Here is a 15,209-nt window from a genome sequence, read left to right as displayed (position 1 = left end):
GTTAAGTTTAGTGTACCCCTTCTCCCCGCTATAGATTTTTGGAGTCAGATAAAGTTGGAGAATTATTCTCACAGCCCACTCTGTACTCCATTTTGTATTTTTTTGTTTTTAACATTATTTTTAACAATTATAATAATAATGTAATGATTTTTTTTTTTGATTTTATTTTTGATTTTTTTTAAAATAAATTTTTTTATTTTTGATAATAATTCTCCTAGTTTTTAATAACTAATCTCTCTCTCTATATGTATATATATATATATGTATATATATATGTATGTATGTGTGTGTATATATATATATATATATATATATATATATATATATATATACATATATATATAAACAAACATTATTCAGGATATATATATATTTGTATTTAGATTAAATAATGTTTGTTTCTTTATTTTTAAATAATGATGAGAATAATAATAATTATGATATTTTTTAGATGATGATGATGATAATATTAATAATTAACTTAATGAGAATTCAATATTGATCATGACTTAATCCTGTTTTTCTGCCCTCCTTTCCTTTGTACCAAACTGATATTGTATCAAATTCCAAATAGATAATTATTTTCGGTGTGTAAGCTTCTTTTTTCTTTTCTTTTTTTTAATTTAATTTAATTTTATTTTATTGAGGCAAAATGGAATGGTATAGGCAATAATGGTCATCACATCTCATTTTATTTTATTTTTCATAAATTTTATTTTTTTTTAATTATATTTTAAGAACTTGTTTAAAACAAAGAAATAATAATAATAATTTTGTGTTTTTGTCACAAGGCCAGCAAGAATAATAATAATAATAATAATAATAATAATAATAATAATGATTCTTTCTTTATTGGCCTCAAGGGCTGCACACAAAAACAAAAGGTTAATACGACATAAGAGATTGAGGATTTACAGGTAGCATGTCTAAACAACAACAACCAAAAATGATTAGCAATAAAAGCATATTAATAACATTCTTCAAAAGGAGGGAAGCTCCACCCTGGGTCACCTAGGTACCTAACACATTCTGGACACTCCAATCTCCAAGGGCACCTCAAGCAGGCACCCCTCTCCTTTCCTCTCCCTCCAGCCTACAGTTGCATGCTCAGGGTAGGCTCATTCACACAGGCCATCCTCACCACATTCACTTACTTTTCAACAAAAATACTGGGGTAGGGGGCAGCACTTCCCTCTCCACCCTGACTTTCCTTTTCAAGAACAACTTGAAAAAGTCAATGAGGGTTTCACTGAAAAGGAAAGTGTCTGTCTTTAGTCCTTTCGACCTTGTCTGCCACACTGTCTTTTTGTCTTAGCCACCAGACAGAAAAACTGCATGCCCTTTCTGGCCAAAAGAAGGCAACGGGGCTATCCTCTTGATGGACTCGGCTAATAATCAGATCTGCCCTCCACATGACAACAGCTGTTTGATAAAGCTCTACAAGTCAGCTATCTCTTGAGACTGGATGAGTGCATGCAGAACAGTTTCATTGCTCTGTACGCATCTCAGACAGTACTTCCATGCCTGTAGAGCTTGTCTCAAACTGGCAGAATCCCCAGTAGCACAAACCAGGCCAAGGATTTCTGGAAATTATCCATGGGCCCCAGCACTAAAGTCCTCTGGAAAAGACCAGCCAATGTCTGTGCACCATTAGCTACAGCATGTCCAGTCCTACACTTAGTGGTTGCTGATAGCAAATGTACCATTCTTTTTAGAGAAACTGAAAAGTAAGTGCTCCAGCTTGACCAGCAACAAAGCAGGGCAAAGGACGAGGGTTAGATAGTAGTAAATGAAGGGGGTGATGTATGCATTTGTTACCTCTGCTCAACCTTTCAGAGACTGCTTCCTCTCACCCCATTTCTGGGTGAGACTGACCACCCTTCTCTTCACCCTCCCCCAGTTCTTGTCTACCTGGAGGCCTGGATCAAACCAGACCCCAAGCAATTTAACTGGTCCTTCCATCCAGTTCCCTATGATGCTGTTGGGTGGCATGGGCCTGCCTTTCCAGGTGTTGAGCTGCAGGTCCTCTGACTTTTGGTTAGTCTTTGCTCCTGCCACTACTTTGTACTCTAGTACCGATCACTTTGATGTCTGACATTATTATAGTGATGTCGTCTGCATAATCTGACACAAAACTTTTGCATCCTAGTTCGCGTGGGATGCCCCTCGAAACATCCAGCTTCCATAGTAATGGCTTGAGAGCCAGCACATACAGAAGAGGAAAGAGAGGGCATCCTTGACAGACTGAACATGTGATGCTAAATGATTCTGATATGTGGCCATTTGCTTTGACTACTGAGCAGATGTCGCTGTGCACTGCTGTAATTCAACCTTTGAAAATGTGACTGAAACCAACTGCCAAGTATTGATGGTCAACTCTATTAAAAGGCTTTTGATTGATCCATGTTGATCAGGCCTCCACCCATGCCAGGGTTCCTTACCCTCTTTATGATGTACTGTGTGGAGTGGAGGTGGTCGTGGATAGATCTGTTTGGGATAGTGCATCACCGACCAGTCTATCCACGACAAGTGCTAGCCTCTCGGTTATCACCTGGGTCAAAACCTTGTAATATGTGCTCATTTTTGGGGTCCTTTCTCGGCAGCACTACCACACCTTGGCTCACAAGACTGGGAATTCTTTCAATCAGCTGCCAGTTGTGGTAGACATCTGCCGAGAGATCACTGAATAAATCTGGTGTAGGAAGATAAAGCTTAAAGGGTAAACCATCCAACCTCGGAGATTTCTCCCTTGTGCAGCTAGTCTTCACATCACATACATCTTCAGCTGTTATCAGCATTTCACAGAACTCTGCATCCCTGGCAGAAAGCTACAGCAGGTCATTGAAGCAGGAGGTAAAAATCCACCCTCATCTCTGACCCACTGTGTGCCCTGTACAGTTCAGCAAAGTGCTGCTGAAATACAGCACACATTTGCTTGGATTCTAGTAGCAAGTGCCCATCTTGTCACATGAAAGACCGAATTGTAGTTTTGTTGCCATGTTGCACCTCTACCAGCCAGGCCCATTGAACAGCTATCATTTCCTCGTGTTTTAGAAGATGTACCCAAGTTCTGACAACATGACCTTTGTTCTTGACCTTGAAGATTTGGTCAAGAACCAATCTCACTTCCAGCACATTGTTTGCTTTGCTTTTCCTAGGTACCTCTTCTAGCTTCCTAACTACGTTGCCCTCTATACTAGACTTCTCTATCATTATTTCTTTACTAAACCCTAATGCCTAACCCCTTTTGGGTCTACCATCAGTTGTTGACAATTGTGCTGGTCAACTTCTAAAGGACTAACTTGCTAAATTGGTTTCCGAAAGCTTGATGCATCAGGAACGATGCATTCAGCTTCCAGTATCTGGGGCTCTGCCTATAGAACCTATCTGGTTCAACTGTACAGATCATAAATTTGTGGTTGTGTGTAGCTGACAACTTTAAATTGTGGACAACCTATGCTGTTTCCTCTACTGGCCTACAGAATACTCTACCAAGATATGATCTGGATGACCCAATGCTATTTACCCATATCCACATTGGTGCATTCAGGAAATTCAGTCGATATCTGTTAGCCAGTTCATAGTGACTTAGGTTTGTGAGGCTCTTCTATCAGTTAGCCCTACACAGTCCAGGTGTGCATCCAAGATAGCATTCCATTCATCCCATAGCACTAAAGAGCTAGATGTCCCAAGAAAAACTGCCAAACATATAAAGAAATCTGGCTGCCTTACTTCAGTTGGGGCATACATTATGACTAGTTTCAAAGTACCACCTTCACTATTGCTCGTTTACAACCTCTGACTTACCACCTGCATCTAGAAAGATCATCTGTGCCTTGAGATCCAGGCATTTTCTAAACAGTGCTGCCGCTCTGCCTCCTGTTCCAGGTTGACTAAGAGATGCAAAGATCACAAAGTCATCAAAAACAGGGGCTACTGTGCACATGTTTGAAATCCTAGTCTCACTGACAGCTGTTGCATCTATAGCTAGTGACCTGAGGTCATTGAGCAAGTGACCTTGCTTCCAGAATGACCCCAGACCATGTGTATTTATATAACCTGCTCTAATTACCACATTGGCTGGAAAGAGTTCAGAGAAAAGAAAAGACTGGGTTTATTTACCCTCCAGGTGCTGTTAGAACATGGGTGGCCCAACTTTCATATCTGGTTGGTGTCCCTTTAGGAACCCCTATGAAAGCCTACTGGGTAGTTGTGGTTGTGGTAGTGTCGGTGGTATTGGTAGCTGAAGCAAAGGGTGTGTTGATGATTGTGATGCTGGTGGGGTTGATGTCAATATGTTTGTATTTTCATGAGCACATTTTCAGTGTTTTCTGGTTTTTGTGTGTGTTTTGATATGAGATAAGATGATTTTTGTGTTTTCTGGGGGGTGGGTCAGTTTGTGAGGTTCCTTTTCATCTTTACTTTGAGATGTAGAGGTACCAGTGCCTGTGGAATCTGACTTGGATATGTGTGGGAATATGTTTGTATTTGTGAGAATGTCTATGTGTGTTTGAGAGAGAGAGAGAGAGAGAGAGAGAGAGCTGGGATGAGAAATGCTCTGGGTGGGTTTTTTTTCTGTTGTTTTTCATGTTGGTGGTGATAATGATGAGGATGCTGTTGGGCTGTTGTTGTCTCAGCTGCTTCTGTTATTTTTGTCTGGCAGTCTTATTGCTTTTGCAACTGCTGGTGTAGTTGTTAATGTTGCTGTTGTAGTCCCTCTGATGGTAATTTTTGTGTATCTGTTGTCACTGCTGTTGATGATAATACTGCAGGTGTGATATATTGTCTTTGATGTTGCAGTTGTTGAGGGTGCAGTGTTCATGCCTCCTATTTTTAAGGTGAAGAAGGCTCTAAGGTGGTCCCACAAAGATCACACTTTGGTTTTCTGCCTTCTATGACAAGATGTAGCTCAATCCCATCAGACAGCTGTATGAAGTCTGGGATTTTCTCTACGTTCTCAGGTTTCACCTGGAGCAGAATCTCTAGGTTTATACCAAACCAGTTCTCTCTGTTGCTGCGTTTGAGCTTGAGGAGTGTGTCTGGGTCCTTGAGGACAACACAGGCTATGTTCCACCAGATGTTCACATCAGGCAGAATACCCAATATCCTCAGCTTGACAGTTCTCTTTGAAAGGTATGTCAGATACAGAACACACTCCTCACTCCAGCGGAGTATCACAGAATGTTTTCACAACAGGTCCTCACATTTGAAGAGGACTTCAATGCTGGCAAACTGCCTTGCTTTTTGCATGTGGGCCACATCTTCCATAATGTCATTCAGAGCTTTCTCCACTTGAAAGATTGTGGCAAGCTCAACTCACTATCTTCGTAGGGGAACACATCTGTAATGGACTGTTCTCTTTGCATGTTCTGCCATGATTTCAGGAGGCACTATTACTACTGCCTTCCCCCTCTCAAATTTAATATTTTGGGCTTGAGCCAATTCACTGCTTTTGTTTCCCAGGCCTAGTGGTAACAGTTTTTTTTTGTATTAACAGCATATGAAAAACTTTTTGTGTAGTTGTTGTTAATTCTTCACTGGTTCTGTAGTTGTTGTTAATTTTATTGTTGTTATTGTTGCTTTTTGTCACTGGTGTCATTGCCTGTCGTGGTGACTATGGTGACTGGTGGTGTTGCTGCCACTGTCCCTCTCAGTGCTTAACATCATGCTGCTACTGGTAGTGGTGGTCGTGGATGTTTTTTTCTGCAATAGTGCCAGCTTCCAGCAGTCTGACAACACTCAGTTTTTTGTTGTTGCTGTTGTTGTTACCATTACCACTGCCCTTGCCAGTTGACTTGCAATCCCTTTTCAGTGGAGTGAGTGTCGGAAGGAGATGGAAGTGTTCAGCTGTAAGTGAGCTGGTGAGAGGAAGGGTTTTCCCTTTCAGTATTTTTATGACGGGCATTGTTGAAGCTGTCTTGTATATGAATTTTTTCTAATACTGACTGAGCATTTTTTTTGGGGTGGGGAATATAAAAGTTTTACTCATAAAACAATATCAAACAGGCAAAAACAATGATTTTTAACAGAGACTTACGCAGCATGGTTAAAAATACATCCAAACTATTTCATAGCAACTAATAACAATGAATGTGATAGTGATTCTTACATAGTCATAAGGCATAACATTTTTGTGAGGGGGAAGTGAACTGTTGATTGTATCAGCACTGGTACTTAAATGGCATTTTATTTTATTGACCCCCCCCCCCCCCCAGAAGGGGGATAAAAAGCAAAAGTTGATGAATGTAGGCTTTCAAACCAGAACATAAAACACTATAAGATACTTTGTCACTCTAAAAATTCTGCTCAGGCAGCAATGGTGGTTCATCAGACAAGATGCCACAGGGTACTTAGTTACTTAGCTGTGTTCTTCTACATTCTGAGTTCAAATACTACTAAAACTAACTTTGACATTTTTCCTCTCAAGGGTCTATGACATAAAGTACCAGTTAAATACTGGTGTTGATTCAGTTCACGAACACTCCCCTCCTGAATTTCTGTGCCATTATTAGAACCATCATTATTATTATTATTATTATTATTATTATTATAAAGGTGGTGAGCTGGCAGAATTGTGAGCATGCTGTACAAAATGCTTTGCGGTATATTCACATTCTGAGTTCAAATCCCACCAGGGTCAACTTTGCCTTTCATCCTTCCAGGGGTCGATAAATTAAGTACCAGTGAAACACTGGGGGTCAATGTAATTGACTAGTCCCCTCCCCCAAAATTTCAGACCTTGTGCCTTTAGTAGGAAGGATTATTATTATTATCATTATTATTATTTGTTTTGTTTTGATTCCACCGAAGTCGACTTTGCCTTTCATCCTTTCGAGGTCGATGAAACAAGTACCAGTTACGTACTAGGGTCGATATAATTGACTAGCTCCCCCTTTTTCCCCATAATTTTCAGGGCCTTGTGCCTAGAGTAGAAATACTTATGTTTTGTTATATTTTAACCTCCCCCCCCCCCAATGTCTTGTTCTATCGCAGCACCACAGGCTCTTTCTTTCTTTCTTTTACTTTTTTTTTTTTTTTCCATTTCCTTCAGATTCCTAAAATTTAGCTTATTGATAAAGAACTGTACAGCTCTACCTCTCCGACAAATATCCTACCCGCCTCCACCCCCACCCCACCTCGCCAACTTTTCTTTCTCTTGCTTTTGAATGGTAGTAATAATAAGGATAATGACAATGACAGCGATGATGATGATGATGATGATGACGATGATGATGGTGATGACTGTGATGAAGATACGCAGCCACAGTAGCAAACATTGCGAATGTGGCAAATATTATTATTATTATTATTGTTATTATTTGTTTTCATTCTTGTGATTCAGATATTCTTAACCCGTCAGCAGAATGGTCGGTCTTGGAAGATCCATGAATAAATATTGGGTTTATTTAGAAAAGAAACATGGCTTCTCAATACCAAGGCCACTTTTTTTGCTCATCATCATCATCATCATCATCAACACCAGCAGTACCATCATCATCATTATTATTATTATTATTATAATTTTTTTTAATGGGTAGTTGTGATGTTCATTGCATCTCCCTAATACTCTATCAGTACAACTGAATCAAATACTCCTGTAGAATGGTATAAACTGCACAGAGTCCTCGTTATACGTTGCCCTCCCCTCTCCCATCGTTAATTAATTCCATCGGGCCTAAGCCACACCTCATCTTCCTTCTTTTCCCTCCTCCTCCTCATCGTTGTTGTTGTTGTTGTTGTTGTTTTTGTTATTGCTGCACTTTTTCTTCTTCTCCTTATTTTTATTATCATTATTATTATTAATTTACGAAGACTGACGAAACTCTTCACGAAGGTTAAAAAATATGCAATTAGAAGAGCGCAATACGATATGTAATAAAACTCAGATTGAACTTTGTTTATTAAACTGAACAATACTTCCATTTCAACAGTACATCCATCTTCTTCAGGTTCAAAGTAGAAAATGAAAAATCCAAAATCAATCTTATGTTTTTTATTACATAACAAACTGCACTTTTTCCAATTGTGCATCATTATTATTATTTATTATTATTATTATTATTATTATCATTATTATTATTACTGTCGTCGTCGTCATCATCATCATCGCCATCATTCTGGTTACTTTCAAATTTAGATAATGTGAAAAAAAAAAAAAAAAAAAAATCAACAACAAAACAGAACGAATTCATTATCGAAACCGTATGTAATAATAGAAATGTTTGATACAAAGCAAAGTTAGGATGTTGGTTATGGGCTTGTAGCTGATATGAAATTTTAATTTTTAATTTCATATTTCTTCTTTAAACTATGAAATTGTTTCAAGTGTTTTTATGATTAATTTTTTTTTTAACTTTGGAGATGTATCATATTTTATATATATACATATATATATATATATATATATATATATATATATATATATATATATACATATATATATATATATACATTTATGGAAGAACAAACAAACTGGGATGCTCTGAGGAGTTGAATAATGTGTATATGTGTTTGTATATATGTGTGCGCGTGAGGGTGTTAACCACACACATATCCATGGGCACATTACCGCATAGATAGCAAACTTGTTTTGCCATCGTTTGGTTCAAAGATCAATCCTGCTGCACGGCACCTCGGAGGCTACAGTCTTTCTTCTACTTTGGCTTTGGTTTCACTGAAGCCTGGGTAGACAACAACACAAACAACTATGCAGAAGCCCACCAGAGGGTTTTGCCTGTATTTTGAGCACCCAGCTTTGTCATGTAGAGTCTGCCAGAGGATTACATTAAGGGTACAGGTGTCTGCAGTCCTCAGCCACTTAGGGTACAGTTCATTAATTAAACGATAAGTACATCTGTTCATCATAATTGATGACAGTGTCTGTCCGTTGATAACAGATATATATTTTGTGTTCGGATAATCGTTATACAGATTTTTCTTTAATTACTTTTTAGTTTGATGACAGAAGTCTGTGAAAATGACATTCTTAGGTTCTGAGATTCCATGACCAGGTATCTAATACAAGTTCTTTTACAGAAGCACTGGCTCCTGTAAGCGGAGCCCAGTATACTAAGCAGGCACTGTTTAACTCTATAACATCTAGATTTTTCTGTCAAATGTAATACTTATTTATTCACATTGATAAGAACTAGTCAATCATTATCTTGTAGCTTTGAGATTTTGGTGATGCAGTGGTTTATTTTTAGAATTATATTGTAGGGTAAGTGTGAGAGACCAAATCTGGTCAGTTTGAAGATAAAACGGGGGAGAATATTTTGGCTGGATATGGCCGGATTAAATGCTAAAGGGTTGATGTGTATCATTGTTACCAGTTAGTGTAATGTCTAAGTTTGTGTTCTTGTAGTTCTTTAAAAAGGAAATTAAAAAAAAAAAAAAAAAGGTACCGCCCACAATAATAACAAAAGAAAAACAAATGGTTCGGATATTGCATATCCTGTTATGTTTTGTTGATTGATTATAGGTGTGTCTGGAGGTAAGACATTCATCACATCTGCATGTTTGCATATGTTCAAATTTCATCTCTACATGTGCACACCACCACCACTACGTCACTTCACTAGCACATTGACATTCACAGGTTCAGTTGCACCACCAATGTCCTGTATACACACAGACACACACACAATATTATTTACACATTCATTCAATACAAAGACAATACTTGCAGCAAGAACTACAAAACATTAGAAAATCTGTCAGCAGTTTTTCAATGAAAATTACATGCTTATCTTCTCTTCCACCGCCACCCTTTTGTCTCTCTCACTCTCACTCCAACAACAGACGAATCTTGTTTCTTTCTTTCACCCCACTCCCAATTTTTCATCAACAGAAAGAAATCAAAGACTGATCGTGTGATATTTAAAAAAACAAGAAACGACTGGGCTATGGTGAAAAAAAGAGAGCGTTCAAACTCCTAGATTAAGATTATAGTTGTGGCCGAAGGAAATTGTGTAGGATCTAACACTAAATTGAGAATCTAACATTAAACATTTCAATGAAGAAATGATAAAAGAAGAAAAAAAAACCAAAAAAAAAAACCCCCAAAAGATAATGTATATAGGATAAGGGATAATTGCTAAGTCTACTTACTTTTAGATGGAAATTCTAGGAAGTTTATTGAAATATGGAAAATAAAATGAAAAGCAATTAAGAAAAATAAGAGAAAAATTGAACTTCAAGCAATGGTTGAATAAATAATTTTATTCTCCATTCCCTGTATTCCACACTATTTTGATGTGATAAATATATATATATATATATAAAGATATATATATGTATCATCATCATACATATATACATATATATGTGCGTATGTGTGTGTGTGTGCATACACACACACAAACACACGCACACATTCTGAAGAGAATATCTGATGATAAAAGAAAAGAAAGAAGAAACTACTCCAAGACTTCAGCTATAGGATGTTTGTTTTCCTTTTTATTGAGAATGAAGAGAATTAATTTTGAAGAATTTTAGACAAGGCAGTGAAAAAATTCTAACGGACAATTCTGTTGATAAGAAATCAAACTTCAAATCATTTCAAGATGGATGTTTGTGGAAAGTTCTACCATTTTAACCCAAAATTAAAAAAATTGGATTGTTCTTTTACCGAGTGATCAATCTTCAAGGACACAAAAGTAAGGATGGATTTTTTTTTATATGTATTTTCTTTCCTTTTGAAATTATAATCTTGGCTCTGATTTTAATTTTTTCTTTTTTTTTACATGTTTTGTTTGATGTTGATTTATTTTCATGTTATTGTGTATGTTTAGAATTATTTTTGATGTTTTGCTTTTATTTTATAAATATAAATCTTTCCCCATTCACACTGGCTGAAAACAGGTACCATAAAAACTGTCAAATCTCTTCTAACTAGCCATAAGCTTTCAGTACATATTTTTTTTTGCAATGGGGAAAAGATATCTACCAAACTCCACTCTGGGTATTTAGTTTAGTGTTTAGGCAGGTTTATTAACCATATCGTGCCATGTTCCTTGTTTACAGGGAATAAGGCAAAGTTACATCTGTAACAAGAGGTAAATTAAGAATTGGGCTTTACCAGTTTAAGAAGTATATTTAGATGTATGCACGTAAGGTTTGAAACGTATAAATGCATGTTTTACATAAAGGTAACGATAAAAATCAGAAGGTAATGCTTTTGGTTAACAAACATAATTTATTCCTTGCTCACACATGAAGTAACTGGCACAACAGAGATAAGTGTACAAGACAATAGTGTGTAGGAGGCATGAGTTCATTCCTTCATGCACATGAAGGTAGTTAGCTCCGGTACTTGGCTGTACATCTAAAATATCTAATAAGTTTTGAAGTGGTAGCGAGGTGAGGTAGAAATCCCACAGTGTGTTGAGCTAGACGAGCCACAAGCTCGTCGATAGATTAGTGTCTACATCTGAATGGGATAAAGCAAAGCAGTGACGAAAGGGGACCAGATGTTAACATTCCGACATTTAGACAGCGACTGGATAAAACGCCTTTGAAAAGCACGTGCTATTACTCTGGGCAGAAGGAAAGACAGGAGTGGAGAATGGTTAAAGAATGATGGAGTGGAGAATGGTTAAAGAATGATGGAGTAGAGAATGATTAAAGAATGATGGAGGTTATTGGTAAGGAAATGAAAATAAGGCAGCGTGAAAGAAATAACTGTCTCCAGTTACCTGCATATGTATCTTCTATCTTTTACTTGTTTCAATCATTAGACTGTGGCCATGCTGGGGCACCATCTAGAAGAATTTTTAGCTGAATGAATCAAACCCAATATTTTTGTTTTTTGTTAAACCTTGTACTTATTCAATCCGTCCCTTTGGCCTACCTGCTAGGTTATGGGGACATAAACACACCAACACTGGTTGTCAAGCAGTGGTGGGGGGACAAACACACACACACACACATATATATACACGATGGCCTCAACTCAGTTTCTGTCTACTAAAATCCACTCACAAGGCTTTGGTCGGCCCAAGGCTATAGTAGAAGACACTTGTCCAAGGTGCCATTTGGTGGGACTGAACCCAGAACCATATGATTGGGAAGCAAGCTTCTTACCACACAGCCATGCCTGCGTCTACACATTAACATTTCAGGAGTTTTGGTAATTTTATATAATACGAAAAGGAATCTGAAGAGGAAACTAGCATTTTGAGACAAACCATTTTGTCTGAAAGAAAGAAAAAAAAGAACAAATTTAATCTTGATTTTAAAAAACTATCTTTTTTTCCCCGGGTCTGTCCTGAAATATCAGATTCTATTCCTCCCATTGACATATAAACTTATAACTCATGATCTTCACTGCTTAACATTTTGCCTAACACAAACCACCATCATCAAGTTTAATTTCCTTGGAGTCCATAGTCTGTGTGTCCTATGTGTGTGTGTGTGTGTGTGTGTGTGTATACATACATATATATATACATTTATGTATGTCATCATCATCATCGTCGTTTAACGTCCGTTTTCCATGCTGGCATGGGTTGGACGGTTTGACTGAGGGCTGGCAAGCCAGAAGGCTGTACTAGTCTCCAATCTGCTCTGACAAGGTTTCTACAGCTGGATGCTCTTCCTAATGACAACCACTCCAAGATTGTAGTAGGTGCTTTTTATGTGCCACTAGCATGAGGGCCAGTCAGGCGGTACTGGCATCAACTATAGACCCCGTTTAAGAATCACTAGTTTAGACCTTAGGTACATTTAATAGGGGTCTAGGGATAATTGTGTAACTTCCTCCTATCACTCTTCACTTAATTCCTTCACAACCTGCAAAGTATTGACCATCATCGACTTAGGGTCTTATGGACTCTAATTAAGAATCACTAATTTAGACCTAAGGTAGATTTAATTGGGGTCTAGGAATAACTGTGTAATTTCCTCCCATCACTTGATCCCTTCACTACCTCCAGAGTATTAGCTTTTCTCTACTCTTCTCAACCTTGAGCTATTTATTTCTTGCTTCTCTCCTCGCCCAGGTTTTGTAGGTTTTGACTCTTCATTGATGCTTCTATAAATGTATAATGGTTGGGTTACTGTATCCCCTGTTTTTGTAAATTATACCATTCTTTTAAAAAATAATATTGTCTGTGTTTATATTATTATCTTTCTATTCTGTGTTTAATTATATCAAGTTTTTAACATGTCTGATTATTCTTTGCATAACATCTCTAACCTCACCTAATTTTAATATAACATTCCTTTTGTCAACGTGAAATATATTTGCCACTTAAATGCGGCTAAACCCTAAGGGTAAATGTTACTACTGCTTTTAGCCCCAGGAGAACATCTCCTCCAGGAGATACCGACAGGGCACAGATGTGTGTGTGTGTATGTGTTTATATGTGTCTGTGTTTGTCCTCCCCACCATCACTATGACAACTGATGCTGGTGTGTTTACGTTCCCATGACTTAGCAGTTCGGCAAAAGATACCAATAGAATAAGTCCTGGGGTTGATTTGTTCAACTAAAGGCGGTGCTCCAGCATGGCCGCAGATAAATTACTGAAGCTCGTCACATATATATATATATATATATATATATATATGTATGTGTTTGTTGTTTGTGTCTGTGTTTGTCCCCCCACCATCGCTTGACAACCAATGTTGGTGTGTTTACATCCCCGTAACTTAGCAGTTCGGCAAAAAGAGACCAATAGAATAAGTACAAGACTTACAAAGAATAAGTCCCTGGGTCGATTTATTCGAGTAAAGGTGGTGCTCTAGCATGGCCACAGTCAAATGACTGCAACAAATAAAAGAGTAAGTGTCTATAAAACTAGTTTCTAAACATCAAAACGGCTCTGGGGACCCACCAGAATAAAGTTGTAATCAAAGAGGTCCATAGATTAAAAAACGGTTGAAAACCCCCGATGTGAACCCTCCTTGGTTGGATCTGAAGTCACAACGTGAGAAGGATTTAGCCTGGCACTCCATTTTACTTGATTATTCTTGCTGCGTATTTTCATTGTATAACAGAAAGCAGATTTGTCAGTGTATGCGTGCGCATGTGTGTGTGTGTATGTGTGTGTATGTCCTTGTGCGTCTTTTATTATCATGTTATATCACTAATACTCCTTACATAATTATTACAGAGCCCTGTTATGCTAATTTCTGTATTTCATGTAATATTTTTTTTTATGTCTAGGGATTTAGACTTATTTGACTCTCCAGCCCGTCTCTTTTTTAGTCATTTAAATCGTTCATACATATCACTCACGTTATTAAACAACACTTCACCACGTACTGCTGAATAAATTTTACTGCCATGATGAATAAGGAAGGAAGTCTAACGTTTAGAGCTTTTGACCTTCAGCAGAGTAGGAAAAAAAAACACACAAAGGAGGTGTCGGCTCAGCTTTCGTTTTTCTATCACATTAAAAGGTAGGAAAAGAAGAAAAAAAGGCCCCAGCATGTATAATATTTTACACTTCGCTGCCAATGAATATATTCAATGTACCATAAACTATTGTTTGCCTTTATCATCACCTACCTAGTCACTCGTCAGTTTCTTTAAATTTTGGACTTGACCATTTTTGCAAGAACTAGGAGAGGCCTCACCATTTCAGTCGTGGTGGTGGCAGTGTTAGTGTTTGGTTCCTCATCTTCATATATAATCTTAATACTTCATACACACTTACATACAGTCATACATACACACACACACACGTGTGCGTGTATATATATATATATATATATATATACACACACATATGTATGTAATATAATTTTTCTGAATCTTCAGATTTTCCAATATGCTAGGCCACTGGTTTTAAATTGATATTAATTAAATTGATACTCAATTTTTCACCCTTACTATTTAAATTTATATATATATATATATATATATATATATATATAGATATATACATATATCCATATATATATATATACATATATATAATAATAATATTAGGGATAAAATCCAAAATTACAGGTAAAAACTCAATTAAAATCAATTTATTAAAATTTATCAATTTTTTCCCTAAAACTATATATATATATGTATTATTATTATTTGGGGATAGCAGAGTAATCAGGAATTTTCGCATGGTGTTTACCCCAAGTTACCCTAAGTGGACTACCCCCTCTATTGGGGATTCTATTTATCTATTTATTTATTATTTCTCTAATTTCTATTATATATTCTCTGTTATATCCTTCAACGTGGTAGTATATCCCTCTGAT

General features: G+C 37.1%; 1 protein-coding gene across 1 annotated transcript in view; it reads left to right on the top strand.

Annotated features, from left to right (window-relative positions):
- The window catches only part of LOC106875034 (synaptosomal-associated protein 25-like), an 85,276-nt gene that overhangs the window by 29,427 nt on the left and 40,640 nt on the right, over positions 1-15,209 (top strand). Inside the window, exon 2 of the mRNA XM_089362274.1 lies at positions 1-10,658. This exon is cut by the window's left edge and continues 2,235 nt beyond it. The gene's annotated coding sequence lies outside the window, so the exon portion shown is untranslated. The remainder of the gene's footprint in view (positions 10,659-15,209) is intronic.

This window comes from Octopus bimaculoides, chromosome 14, assembly GCF_046866305.1.
Source record: "Octopus bimaculoides isolate indiv1 chromosome 14, ASM4686630v1, whole genome shotgun sequence".
NCBI classification, from domain to species: Eukaryota; Metazoa; Mollusca; class Cephalopoda; order Octopoda; family Octopodidae; genus Octopus; species Octopus bimaculoides.
Note: the sequence above shows the minus strand (reverse complement) of the source record. Positions and strands in the feature narration are given on the sequence as shown.